This window comes from Chinchilla lanigera, unplaced genomic scaffold, assembly GCF_000276665.1.
Source record: "Chinchilla lanigera isolate Chin_1 unplaced genomic scaffold, ChiLan1.0 scaffold00018, whole genome shotgun sequence".
Lineage (NCBI taxonomy): Eukaryota > Metazoa > Chordata > Mammalia > Rodentia > Chinchillidae > Chinchilla > Chinchilla lanigera.
In genome coordinates this window covers 22,712,067-22,726,993 of record NW_004955419.1, presented here as the reverse complement: position 1 = coordinate 22,726,993, position 14,927 = coordinate 22,712,067, and positions in this window count along the sequence as shown.

Here is a 14,927-nt window from a genome sequence, read left to right as displayed (position 1 = left end):
ACAATATGCTACGTGGTTTATTTCTATTAATTCTAGAAACATTTCGTATCACTTAAAAAGGCAAAAGTTGTACCAACATTGATTCATTTATTCCGTTACTGAATATATATTTAGCATGACTAATATAATATAAGGTAATAATTTTGAATCTGGGTTACTTACAGCTGCTTGGCTTGAAACTTAGATTTGCTTATTAAGCCAAAAGAGCTGTGTATGGTGGCTCATGGCTGCAATCCCCATACTTGGGAGGCTAAGGCAGGAGGATCGCCTTGAGTTTGAGGCCAGCCTGGGCTTCACAGTGAGTTCAAAATTAGCCTAAACTACACAGTGAAACCCTATCTAAAAACAAAACAACAATAACAAAAAAAGATAAGTAGTTTATTAAGCAGAAGGAAGAAGCCAGCCAGCACTTGCAAGCCTGATTCTCCTTCTGTGGGTTTTTTTATGCTGCCACATGTCCATATCATCCATGGACATCAGATTCCAGTGACATCTCCAGCTTGTGGTGTGATTTCAGGGTCTAAGAATATAACAATAAACAAAATAGACAAAACTCTTTGACTCCTTGCAGTTAACTTTCCTGCCATAATGGGTAATAGGCCTATAAAAATACAAAGAGATGTGTAAGTGGTATAAAGTAGGGATGTAGAGCAGAACTCAGCCGTAAGGGTCTTAAAACAATCCTGAAGCTGGATGTGGCAGCACACACCTGTATCTTCCTCAGCACTCTGGGAAGCTGGGGCAGGAAGACTGTAAATTTATTCCAAACCTGAGCAAATTAGTGACACCAGATTGAGAGGGCGGGGGCGGATTTCTTAGGATGAGTAATGCGTTGTGAAGTTTGGAGTGATAGAATAGGCATTCTGTACATATCATTCAATCAGTGTGCCTGCATACGATGCTTTAGAATTGAAATAATAGCAACAGAATAAGTTAGAAGACTACTGCAAGCAGTCTAACCATGAGTAACAAATTAGTTATATATAAAAATTTAAAAACATATGAAATACATTCAAATGACACTTTTAAAGGATTTGGAAATCGATTGAAGCGTGCCAATCGAAATGACACAGTTTCAGTCTGTCTCTTCACAGATGAATGAATAAAGAAAATATGGTATGCAGTTGAGTATTATTCAGCCATACAGAAGAATGTAATGATGTTGATTACAAAATATTATATGACACTGGACACCATCATGCTAAACAAAATAAGTCAGACACAGAAAGACAACTACCCCATGTTTCTCACATATATATGTATATATGTATATGTGTACATATATGCATATGTATATATATATATAGTTATAAAAAGGCAACATAAATTACAGAGGAAACTATTAGGGAAGGGAATGGGAGTCAAAGTTATGGGGACTGGAATGGAAGGACAATGAATGCAGAGGTTGGAAATGATCAAAGGGGGCATCCACACGTGTGCCTGAATTAAGCTCATCCTTCTGGGTAACTAATATGCACAAATAAAATCTGAAAAAATGAAAAGTTTTAATATAGGGTACTATACATTTTGGGTTTTATTTGCACTTTTGCTTTCTCACACCAGAGAAACAATTTGTTAATAGGGAGGGGAGGAGGGGTTGAAGGGAAGGGAAGGGAATGGGAAAAAGAAAGGAATCAAGTTATATCATGTATAGGTACAAATTCACTATGATGAATCTGATCATTATATATACCTGAAATGTACAAAAAAAATTGATTGGAAACTATAATGTGGGGGAAAGGCATATGCTATTATCTGCAAAGTCAGAAGGAAATCAGAAGGTGGTATAAAACAAGATAACAATTCCAGTGTTTATCTTTTGAGAAATGTTCAGAAAAACTACTGGACATGCAGAATAGGTATTTAGAAAGTTAGCTGCATCTCTGGGTGAGGAATCAAAGCTAGGCATGCAGAAGACTCAGAGTGACCCACGTGGTATTAATGATGTTATGTTGAGTATCACTTGGCAATGAGCATGAAAGAAGAAATAGAAGTCATTGGAAGTATGTGCACTTGAGAAGTTAGGGAAGCTTAGGGTTCATGTAGCCTGGAAGTGGGTGAAATTATGCTTTCAATGTGTCTTATGCTGGTGAATATGAGGAGAGAACAAGGCAGCTGAAGAGATGAAGAAAAACACTGAAGAAAGCTTACATGTTTGGTGGCACGATGACGTGAAAGTGGACATATTCAACTACTACCCACTTTGTAAAGATCAAAAGATAAACCAGATGTGTCTTTTAATATTTAAATTAGAGTGCATTTACAAAGCATTAAAATCAACAAAACTAGGCACCGAAGAATGGCAAGCACATGATTTCATTTGCAAAAACTCAAAAACAAGGAAAATAAATCTATCATGGTGTCTTGGTTACTTTTTCTCCTTGCTGGGATGAAATACCTGATGCCCAAAATTAAGGAAGGAAAGGTTTATTTTGCTTACTGCTTGTGGAGTTTTCAGTCCATACTTGGCAGGTTACAAGGCAGAGTGGCACATGGCAGAGGGCTACAGCTCATGGGGGCAGAACACAGCAAAAGTAACAAACACTAAAAGGGAGGAATGGCCCCATGCAGCCTCTTCCTCTCCCTTACATATGCAAACTATCCACCCCAGGGCGGGTGTAGCTCTCACACCCGTAATCAATCAAACTCTAAAAGCCTGCCCCATGACTGCATGAGGCTTTGGGGGGACACCCAGACACAAACCATAACACATGGTAAAGACTGTAGCAATAGTCCTAAGGGATGTGATATAGAGGAAACTCCTGAGGATGCCAGATGTGCTCTGCACCTTGGTCTGGGTTCTTATGTACATGTACATGTGTTTGTAACAATACACGTATACATGGTAACAACACACATATACCTGTAATACAATTAATTCTGCAATCATTAAATTATGTGCTTAAAAATTTGTGTCCATAACTCACCATACATTAACTAAAATATGAAAAAATAAGAAAAAAATGGAGGAAGAAAAGAAAGAGAAAAGAAAAAGAAGCCTGGCTCACAATGGCTGAATGAAACACTAGATGCAGCTTCACATGAAATCAAATGTATTTTTAGATCCAGAAGTAACAGGAGTCCTTAGGTTCTGTACATTGTTTATGTGAGTTTGGATTGCATATCCTGTTATTTGCAATAAGAATCTTAACTGGTACCGATTCAGATAAAAAAATGCTTAAGGGTCATTTTATAATTTAAAACATAATTAAGTGTTACATAATGTTTTCAAAGTTACAAAGAGCAAAATAAAAGAAAATATTATTTTGGAATATGGCATAGGTGATGTAATTAGATATGACATAACTACTGTAATATTTAGTATTTTTATATACAAACTGTAAATTATGAAATGCTATACATTCCATTAATTCATATTAATGTAGAAAAGCAGCCTTTTAAATACATGATAGTATCAGTGCTAAAGGATAGTCATATGATTGTTAATTACACTGTGCTATTGTCTTTTAGGGATTATACACAAAAAAACAGGCTCATGTTATTAAACAGGAGACATCTACATCTCAATTTTTCTTGCGGGGATTTTTTTTCCAGTACCAGGAATTGAACTGACGACCTCACGGTTGTCAGGCAGGTGCTGTGCCGCTGAGCTAAATCCCCAGCCCCTACATCTCAATTTTTAAAATTTTATGTGAGTTAAAACAGTGAACATGAATGAGTAGAAATTAAAACATGAAATTATATTTATATGTATGCATATTTATTTGCATCTATTTATGTGAATAAAATTGCCAAATTAATAAAAAACTAAATGTAATCCAAAGGAAAATGCACATTTAGATTCTGTGGAGGTTCTTAAAACTGATACTAAAGATCTTTATAAAATTAAAATACAAACTAATAGTCAAAGAATTACAATAACATGGAAATAATGACAGAAGTTTATAAAATATATTAACATACAAAGCCATAACATTTGAGCAAGTATAATATTAGTACGGAGAAGAGTCTGTACAGTGGAATTACTCATCCAGAAATGTACTAATTTGAAACTTGTACATTATTATAGGAATGAATTTAAAATTAAATTGCTGAGGTTAGTCAGTAAACTGCAGTAAGGCAACTTTTGTGCTTGTAGCTATTGAAGGAACCTAATTAATGTTATTTTAAAAATTTAGATTTATGGGCTATATTTTTAGTTCATGAAATTGTTAGTAACAAATATAGATTGCTATTTCCATTATTGGGTCTAGAAAACTTTTGTATTTTTCTCTCTCTTTTTTTTCTGGTATAGGAATCGAACTCACCACCTTCTGCTCGCCAGGCAGGCACTGTGCTGCTGAGCTAATTCCCCAGCCCCTAAAAAAAGTTTCTTAAACACAATTAACTATGCAATATCACAATGAAGTGGAATGCTAAATTAATCATGTAAATTATTTTTAAAAAATATGTTTACCAAAGAAAAAGTGTCAAAACAATCTTCTAAAAGCCTGGTTTGCCAATATTGAGGTGGGTATGAGTGATTGTGGATGGGAGGGTGTGTGTGCATGTGCACGTGTGCGTGGACTGATGAGACAGAGGACTCAGTATTGCACTAACATTACAACAATAAAGTAACTCCAAGGCAAATAAATCCTGAGCAGATACCTTTAGAAAATGATAGTGTAATCAAAATTATAAAATATTTGAAGGATTATAATTTGAAGAAAGAGAACTAGCAAAATACTGAAATTGTAATTCAATCAGGATATTAATTTTATCAAGCTGTCTGTAAAAGTTAAGTCATTGTTAATGGTTAATCGGGGCAATTATAAAAATAAATAGAATTTCTGTCTCTGCAAACAATAGAGAAAGATTGATAAAGTTAGTACAAGATGAACTAAATACGTAAAGCACTGAGAGTGATCAAGTAACAACAAAACACAAATGTGAATAGATTAATTCTAACTCCCACACTACAGCCTTACTGAAAGAAGAGAGGGGCGCATTTCCAAGCCTGAATACTGAAGATGCTATTTTATTCACACCCTATAGATATATAAAGGGAAGATGTAGAAGGAAAATAACAGTGAAAAGAAGAATTTCAACATATTGTCTGCACACAAAGCTAACATAAAGAACCAAATGATACATATGTGACAGGGATTTTTAAAATATCAGGCAGTAACAAAAAACTATGGTTACTGTGTCAAAGGTAATAAAGGTAAAAGTAGACAATATTCATAGATATAAGAAGGATATTTGATAAAACCTAATTTCCACTGCTTCAATGATAAAAAAAAAACAAAAAACACTATTAGTGAAGTAGAAATAAGAAGAAACATTTTTAACCCGATAAAGAAAATCACCAAAATACTACAGTTCAACATTGTATTTTATGTTGAAATCTGAATGGCCCTCCTCCAAGTTGTACAGGCAAGCATATATTGCACTATACCACATTGCTCAATGGCCAATTTTAATTCAGGATTTAAAATAGTATTATCACCAGGTATTGTTGTGCATGCCCGTAATCCCAGCACTCAGGAGGCTGAGGCAAGAGGATCATTGCAAGTTCGAGAACAGCCTGGGCTACAAAGTGAGTTTTAGGCCAGCCTAAACTATATTGTGAGATCCTGTCTCAAAAAGACAAAAATAAATAAATAAATAATAGTATTATCTACATAAGCAATGAAATAAAATATTTGTATATAAATATAACAAAATATATTTAAAAACTTTGTGCCTAAAAGGAACATCACACTCCAAAAACAAAAGAACTAAAATTAAGTATACATTTCTATCACATTAATGAGGTGTAAGGCTTAATTTTGTAAATTGAGATTTAAATTTTCCATAATTAATACACTGGTATAAAAAATCTACAATCAAAATCCCAGCAAGATATTTTGGTAGGTATCAGCAATCTGATTTTAAAAGTTATATAAAGAAGGCAAAGCAACTATAATAATTTAAAGGATTGTGGGAAAGCACATGGTTGGGGTAATCATACTGCTTTATTCAAAATAACATATAAAATCAAATTTAGGAAAAGCACGTGGTGTTGGTAGATTGATAAATACATAAATGTGCAGATATATAGACAAATCATACATTAAAAATAAAAATTGAGGACTGTGTCTATAAAAATATTGTCAATTTATTTCTGAAGCCTTTCTATTTAGTTTTGTTTCTCCAATCGTTTGACACTTCTTCATTACTTATCTTAAACTGAATTCCCAGGAAGTATTTTCAGAAAGAAATATTTTAAAAAAGTAGAGAAATTATGCCAATCATATAAGGGGAAAATATTTGCTTCAGAAAACACCACATTCTTTAAGAGTATAGCAACATATCAGTATAATAAAAAATAAGTCATATATTATTTCTGAGGTAGAAGGCACATCTATGCCATCTATTTAGTGGAAGAGAAGAATTAAAATCAGTTTAGTGCGAAATCACAAAAGGCCGCTTTAGCTTCGAAAACAGTGAGGAGCTACCACAGATTTTTTGACTAAGTGACCGTAGGCATTGCATAAATACCAAGCATGAATGAACTGAAAGAACTAAGGGCATGGAGCCAAATGGTCAACCTTCGCTTCACCCGATAGGAGAGACTTTGTGATAGAGATGGAGCACCAGAAGTGGAAGGAAAACAAGAAGGATGGATTTAAGTGATTTTTAAAATTGAGGTTTTGTGTTGTTCCTTAGTGACTCACAGAGTATGGAACAAGGAGGGGCAAGAAAGCACGAATATGATTGCAGAATGTTCTTAGCCTGGGCAAAATGTTCTTAAGTTATCCTGGGCAAAATGTTCTTAAGTTATCCAAAGATTCCTGGGCAAAATGTTCTTAAGTTATCCAAAGATTCCACTAACATAAAGTTAGCAGGTAAAAAGAGCAGCAGTAGTCGGACAATGAAAACACAAAATGTATGTGATAATAAACTTCGAACGTCAAAAATGTCATGATTTGGAAAACATCAAATAGAGAGTATGAGAGAAAAGCCTAACAAAGCTGGTGGCACACACCTATAATCCCAGCACTCAGGAGGCTGTAGTAGGAGGATCACTGAGAGTTCAGCACCAGCCTGGGCTACAAAGTGAGCTCCAGAACTGCATAGCAAGACCCTGTCTCAAAACGACCAAAAAAAAAGAAAAAGAAAAGCCTAGCAATCCGAAAGGAGACATGTAACATATAGTTTAAGTTTAGTCAAACTAAATATTTTTTCATTAATGCAGGAAATATTTCAGGAGCAAAGATGCCATACATCTAGGTAATTTATGTATGTGTTGTGTTTTCATTTAATATTCACATGAACTATGAGAAGACAGTGAGGTCATGGTAATGGAATAGGCAGACGTGGTGAAAAATGGATAGAGAAGCATAATAGGACTTAGGACTGGCTTTTTATTATCTCCAAATGTAAGGTACAGTTGAACAAAAGTCAATCAAGCAGAGAAGCTGTATGTTATGAAAGATAGTAAATGCGAAATCTGAAGCCAAATGTGAAAGTCTTCAAGAAAAAGGTCTCATTAAAGAGTTTAGGGGCTGGGGATTTAGCTCAGCGGCAAAGCGCCTGCCTGGCAAGCGCAAGGTCGTGAGTTCGGTTCCCGGTACCGGAGAAAAACCCAAAAAAAAAACCAAAAAAAAAAACAAAAAAAAAAAAAAGAGTTTAGATGTGTTAGATTTGGTAGAATAAAAATGGAAAAAGTCTTTGGATTTTCCAGTTAGATGAATATACACGAAGCTTGAATTTTTTTCATTAATTTGTGATAGTGGAAACAATGAAATAAATTGGTAAATTACAGATGGGAAAATAAAAGCCAACTATAAAGACTATACAGTACTTTCAAAATATTTTATTGGAAGTGTATCAGTTAAGTTTCACTAGAGGAACAGATTTAATATAAATTAGCATGTGTATTTATATATGAGATACAAAGGGTTTGCAAAGTGTGCTTATAATGGCCACCTGCTAAGTCAGTGTTGGAAGAATGCAAAAGGGTCATCCGAGCACCCGAGATCTGCATGATCCAGTTGAAAGTCAAAGGCCTGCATTTCTTTGCAAAGTCCAGTGTAAGTTCCCCACCATCTTGTCTAGTGAAGCTCTGTATCATTTCTAATGTTTTTTTTTTAATTATTTTTTCTTCACTTTAATGGTTTGAACAATCCTCCATTCTTACATCTGGTAATCTGAGAAACTTCATTGAAGATGACAACGTGTAATATAACAACCACTGTTAATTCCTATCATTCTGTTTTGAAACCCTGTATCATTTTTATTGTTTTTGCTTTGTTTTCTTTCTGTTATTTTTAAAATTCTCTTTAAAATAAAAAATAGAGCAAAAAGCTGAAGAGTCTGAAGAAGAAGGCTGAAGATGCTGAACTGGAAGTTTGGAAAGTCAGTGCTGGAAGCTTGAAAGAACTGGAGAGAAACAGCCAAAGCTGACGGCAAAGACCAGAGCTCCACTGAAGAAGCAAAAGGGAAGACTTCCTCCTTCTTTCCCTTTTTATGCCAGTCAGGCTACAAGCCCACCAAGTCATGCCACCCACACCAGAGTGAGTCTGCATTCCTGCATTTGTGGTGTACAAATCCATCATCCAGACAAACCCGGAACTGTGCTCCACTAATAAGTCATTCAAGTTGACACGACAATTAACTGCCACAGACAGAGAATAAGAAACTTGGATAAGTTTTATTGAAAGGTATACCTAGGTACATAGGTAGTTAGAAGAAGAATGACAGTACAAAATAAAGATATTACACAAGGGTATGTGAAAGAATTAAGTTCTAGTTCAGCCAAATAAAATGGACAAGTAAGAGAATTGGAAGCTTAGGTAATAGGTAGAGTGAAAGTACAAAATATTTCCTGAGCAATAAGGGAAGAGAAGAATCATAGTGAATAAAACCCAATTTCCAATCCAATCTCAGTATTTAATTAGGTAGCCCTTAATACAAAAATGCTTAATTACAGCATTTGAAAGGGAACATATGAATACATCCTTAGAGCTATTAAATTACATTTTTAGCATATGTTCAAATAAATTTGAAAGTTGAAGACTATCATTCTTATTCTTGGCAGGGAAAGTGAAATATAATAAAATTCTCTTTAATTGTGTAGCAAACACAAGACTTCAAATATGCCTCAATTTATGACTAATTTATACCAAGGTAAGATTTACTTCAATTAAGTGCTCAGCAAAACATGGTGCATAAAAAGAAGTGTAGTCACTGCCAAGAATAATTTATTTGCAACTTTTAGAGATCGACAGCTTAAATTATAATTGAGTGTAGGATATGAGTGAGTTGCTTGAAGAAGGCTGTTCATTAAATGATTTTTAAGAGTTAATTGTAGAATTACATCTCTAAAATTGCAAGGAAACATACTTTATACTAGTTTCCTGAATTAGATGATTTAATAGATTTGTATAAGTAACTACCATTCAAGAATGAGAATGGAAAAAATCCTGCCATGTTTTGCATTTCCGCAGACATTAAATCACTCAACAATAACATTGCAAGAAGGCTTATACTCAACTAGACAACACAATCATGACTCTGTATAAGGTAAACATAATTAAAATCCCCTAGATATTAAAAACATTAACATCTTCAAAAATTCCAAAAAAATGCTTATCATCTGGTATAAGACAAACACTAAAGACAAATTAAAGTATTCTGAACTTATTTCCCCACATTTCAGAAAATAATTCTCTAATTACAAGTTAGGATATTAAAAGTATATGCTTCCATTTTGAATACTCAATACTTATACCATTATTTAATTTTATAATAACATTTTACATTTAGCATTATATTATTAAAACATATAATATTAAATTGTATATTTAATATCATACAATTATTAAATTTATCAGTTTTTAAAAATTTACTGAATGAATAGAATCATTCTCTGGCTTATACATATTAAGAAATTCTGGGGCTGGGGATTTAGCTCAGGGACAAAGTGCCTGCCTGGCAAGCGCAAGGTCGTGAGTTCGGTTCCCGGTACCGGACAAAAACCAAAAACCAAAAAAAAAAAAAAAAAAACATATTAAGAAATTCTAAAGAGAATAATCTAATTCAAATATATAATATCTCTCATAATTCAATGACTCATTACATTCTCTATTGATTATACCTCACTAAGCCATTGTTCAATGCAGAAAATAATTACAAGATAAATTTTATCTTAGAGAGGGTAGCATTTCCACTGATAACACAATTCATTTTAAGAGAATTTATTGATATGGAATACTTCTATAATATTATGGGTATTTTCTGCAAATTTCTGTTTAATTTTTAAAATATTGAAAATGTACTCTACCCTGTAAAGATAAAAAACAATATTTGTTTTAGTTATTTCAATTGGTCTATAATTAGAAATAGATATGGGGATGGGGGAGACGAGGGAGAGGAAAGAGAAACAAAAAGATCTAGATCTGTAGATCAGTTTCCCACAATGAATGTATTTATTATGTATAGCAATCATACACTAATGAAAGGGGAAGAGGAAAAGAGAAATAGAAATAATAATTCAATAAAAAATGTGGATTAAAAATAAAGATGCTTGGTTGAATGATTCTGTTTTTACACTGTGATTTTATTATAAAACCACAGTGCTGAGATTCATACATGTGATATCCCTATGCATTTTTTTTATGTCTTTTAAAAATAGAAGCCATAGATAAGCAAGGAAAAGCAATGGATGATGTATTATACGTTTAACAGAGATAGACAGAACATTATTAATCATGCAAATTCTAATGAAACAGCATAATATGGTAGTACAGTTTGGATCTGAAAGTATATAACTATTAATTATATCTTGCCAAAGTTACTTATCTTCCTTAAGGCTAGACTCCTGATATCATAACTGTAGTTACAGCCTCAGGATTTTGTATATTGTATCAATTTTCTTGTAATTTCCATTTAAAAATTCCCTTTAAACCAGGCGCAGTGGTGCACTCCTGTAATTCCAGCACTTGGGAGACTGAGGCAGGAGGATTAGCTCAAGTTCAAAGCCAGCCTGGGCTACAAAGTGAGTTCAATGCAAGCCTGAACTATATAGCAAGACCCTGCCTCAAACAACAACAAAACAAAACAAGAAAGTTCCTTTGGTTTCTCCTTCTTCTACTCTTCCTTTAAGATTCAGTTTAAACATCTGGAAAAACCTATAATACCTACAGGAAACATTTTTTATGTTTTGCTCATATAATAATTAAAATAATTTTCTAATTAAAGGTGCAGTAAAATGACCATAGAAATACATATAAATTTTATAAAAAAGTAAATAAATTAAAAGTTGATCAGATGCTGCCTCCCATAAAGAACTAATTTGCTGAATGTTTTATAAAGATATGGCAGCTGAGGCAGCATCACACATATTCCCAGTCCACAGATTCGAATAAAAGAGGACTTTTATAAACAGAGAAAACTCAGTGGTGATATAGTGGTGTCAGACGCTCAAGAAGGGTGCAAGCAAATACTGCAAACTTTCAACTATTACATTTAGATAGAATAAATGCAGAATTAGAAATAATATCCCTCACATTGAATTCCCATATGTATTATTGACTTGATTTTATGACATTAAGAATTAATAATAATTTCCTGTAATCTCTAAAAAGAGCAAGGATGGAATGGGACACAGTTATTGGGCACTAGACCAGTTTGGTGATTTGGGGGCATTAGCCACCTGTTGGTTCTTTAATTCAACCACCACACATAGACCCCGAGGAAATTATCTCTCTTATCTAACTGGGTTTAGATTCTTCAGCACTAGTGACCACCTCAGACAATATGAGTCTTAGCAAAGACCACAGACTGTGGAGCAGGGCCAATCCTGAAAGTTCCGTTCCTAAGCAAAGAGCCCTGGGTAAGTAATGCATCTGTCTGTTGCTCAGTTTCTGACGAATAGGCTATTAATAATAGTAGTGACTACTTCATAGTGCTCTTATGAAGGTCAAATTACATAGAGTTGACACTCTGTTCCTCGCCTGACACACAGCAACCACAGAGCAAATGGCAGCTGCTATCACCGTTCTTGTTATTCTAGGAAAAGAAAACTCCAACCATAGCATATTGGGTCTGTGTTTTGAAATACATAATATTATTCATAATTTTTAGTATATTCTATTCTTTGTAATACTTATCATACCAGCTGTGTTCATCACTTAGGTTAAATATTTTTTATATTTACATACATATGTGCTTTATATTGAGTTCTAATTTAGACAGTTGATAAAACATCTGGTCTATTCTGGCACTACTTTTTTGAGTTTTTTTTTTTTTTTGGTTTTGTTTTTGTTTTTTTCTGGTACTGGGAATTGAACTCACAACCTCATGCTTGCCAGGCAGGCACTGTGCTGCTGAGCTAAATCCCCAGCCCCTGGCACTACTTTTTAAACTGTGTTTCACCTGGATGGTGAAACTGAATCCCACTTCCAAAGGTACAACTCAACCTCAATGAGAAAATCTGGCCTTGATTCATACATTAAGTATCGAATAAAAGCATAATGATCTATGGTATAGCTACATAACAGAGGTATTATTAAGATAGGAAAAAGTAAAATGCAGATTTGTAGTTTTCCCTACTCTAGACATGCACACCTCATTGTTATTATCTTTACAGAAGTCTCACTTACGATTCTTCACTTTAAAATTTATGAAGTTCGCTGGGCATGGTGGTGCATGCCTGTAATCTCAGCACTCAGGAGGCTGAGGCAGAAAGATCATCAGGAGTTTGAGATCAGACTGGGATATACAGTGAGTTTGAGGCAAGCATAAACTACGTAGTGAGGGCCTGTCTTTAAAAACTAAAATATAAAGCCAAGTTGAGAATATAATCTATGAGTGAGAAAAAAATATCTAATGTCTGTTATGTAGAATGATGTATTTTACCTGAAAATGAAGAGACTAGCAGATATATAAAGGTTATTCTACCTACTCTATTTATAATATATAGTCTAGTTTAGAGTGTACAGAATATTTTCTGGAATAAATTACATAACAGGTCCCAAAACCAGTGTTAATAGATTTAATTAGATTAAAATCATTGAAATTATCTCTTCTAATGACAATACAATTAAACTAGAAATCTTTTGTAAAAGAAGAATTGAAAGTTAAAAATATGTAAAACTTAACAAAGCATACTTTTGAAATAGGGTCAGTAGATTAAATGAAAAAGGAAAAGTGAAGTTAAAACTATCTTGAGACAAAGTGAAATAAAAATACAACATAATAGAATTTATTGAAAGCAGCAAAAGCAGTACTGAGAAGGTGGTTTAGAGCACTAACAACTGCTTCTAAAAGAACAGGGGCTGGGGATTTAGCTCAAAGGCACAGCACCTCCCTGGAAGGACAAGGTCATGAGTTTGATTCCTGGTACCAGAAGGAAAATAAATAAATAAATAAAAGAACAATAATCTCAAAAAGTCTATTTTACACTTCACAAACGAGAAAAGTGAGAGCAAGTAATTAAGATCAATGTTATTAGAAGGAAATAAATAAGAAGAATTAGCATAGAAAGAAATGAAACAGTAAAGAAAAACAGTAGGAAAATATCAACAAATGTAATTTTTTTTTAAAAAGAGATCTACAAAATTGGAAAAGTGTTACCTGCAGTAAGAACAAAACTCAAATAAAATCAGAAAAGAAACAGGAGACATTACAAACATGCCACAAACATAAAAGACTACAACAGACTATTATAAAAATTCTATAACAACAAAATGTAAAACAAAGAAAGCTATAACTTGGTAAAATATACAATGTACCAGAGTAAATCATGAGAACAGAGAAAAAAATGAATAGATATATGATTGGTAAGGAGTTTGAATCAGTTATCAAAACTTTCCCAGCAAAGAAACACTCAGGAAATGATGTTTTCACTGTTCAATTCTATTAGACATTTAAAGATTGAACACCAGTCCTATTCAATAGCTTCTAAAATATTGAAGAAGTTGGGGTAATTCCACATCCACTTTGTGAGGTGACTGCTACCAAGATATCAGTGACAGACAATGACATTAAAGGAAAAGAAACTACGGGCTAGCACAAGCTAGTGAACACAGATGTAATACGTTATTCAATATAATACCAGCAAAATGACTCCAACAGCCCATTAAAAGTTCCATGCACCATGACCAAACTGGACAATTTCCTGGTATGGAAGTATGATTCACCATATACCTATAATGTGAATAGTAACATTACGTGAAAAAGGGATAAAACACACATGAACATCTTAATAAATGCAGAAAAGACATTTAATAAATTTCAGTACCCATTTATATGACTAAATATTTCAACAAACTAAGAATAAAATACTGTAGGATAATATACCCCATATATGAAAGGCCACAACATCATACTTAATTCTGAAAAACTGAAAATGTTACCCATAAGATCAGAAATAAGGCAAGGATATCCACGCTTTACTTCTACTCCATGTAGAAGCTAAAATCCCCACCAGAGGAAAGGAAATAAAAAGGAATTCAAAATAGAATAGCATCTGATCTAATAATCCCATTTCTGGGTGTATACACAAAGGAAAATAGATCAACATATCCAACAGATGCATGTGCCCACATGTATATTGCTACAATATTAGTAATAGCCAATATGTTTACCTTAGGTATCTACCAGTGGATTGATGGATAAAGAAAATCACACACACACACACACACACACACACAAGAACACACAAAGGAATACTATTCAGTCATAAAAAATTAAACTAGGTCAGGTGCAGCAGCACACCTGTAATCTCAAACACTTGGGAGGCTAAGGGTGGATGATTTCAAGTTTGAGGCCTGGGCACCTTACTGAGATTCTGTCTCAAAATAAAATTTTAGAAGGGCTAGGGGGGTACATTAGTGTTATAGCACTTGCCCAACATGGGCAAGGATCTGAGTTTAATTCTCAGTACAGCTCTCTCTCTCTCTCTCTCTCTCTCTCTCTCTCTCTCTCTCTCTCTCTCT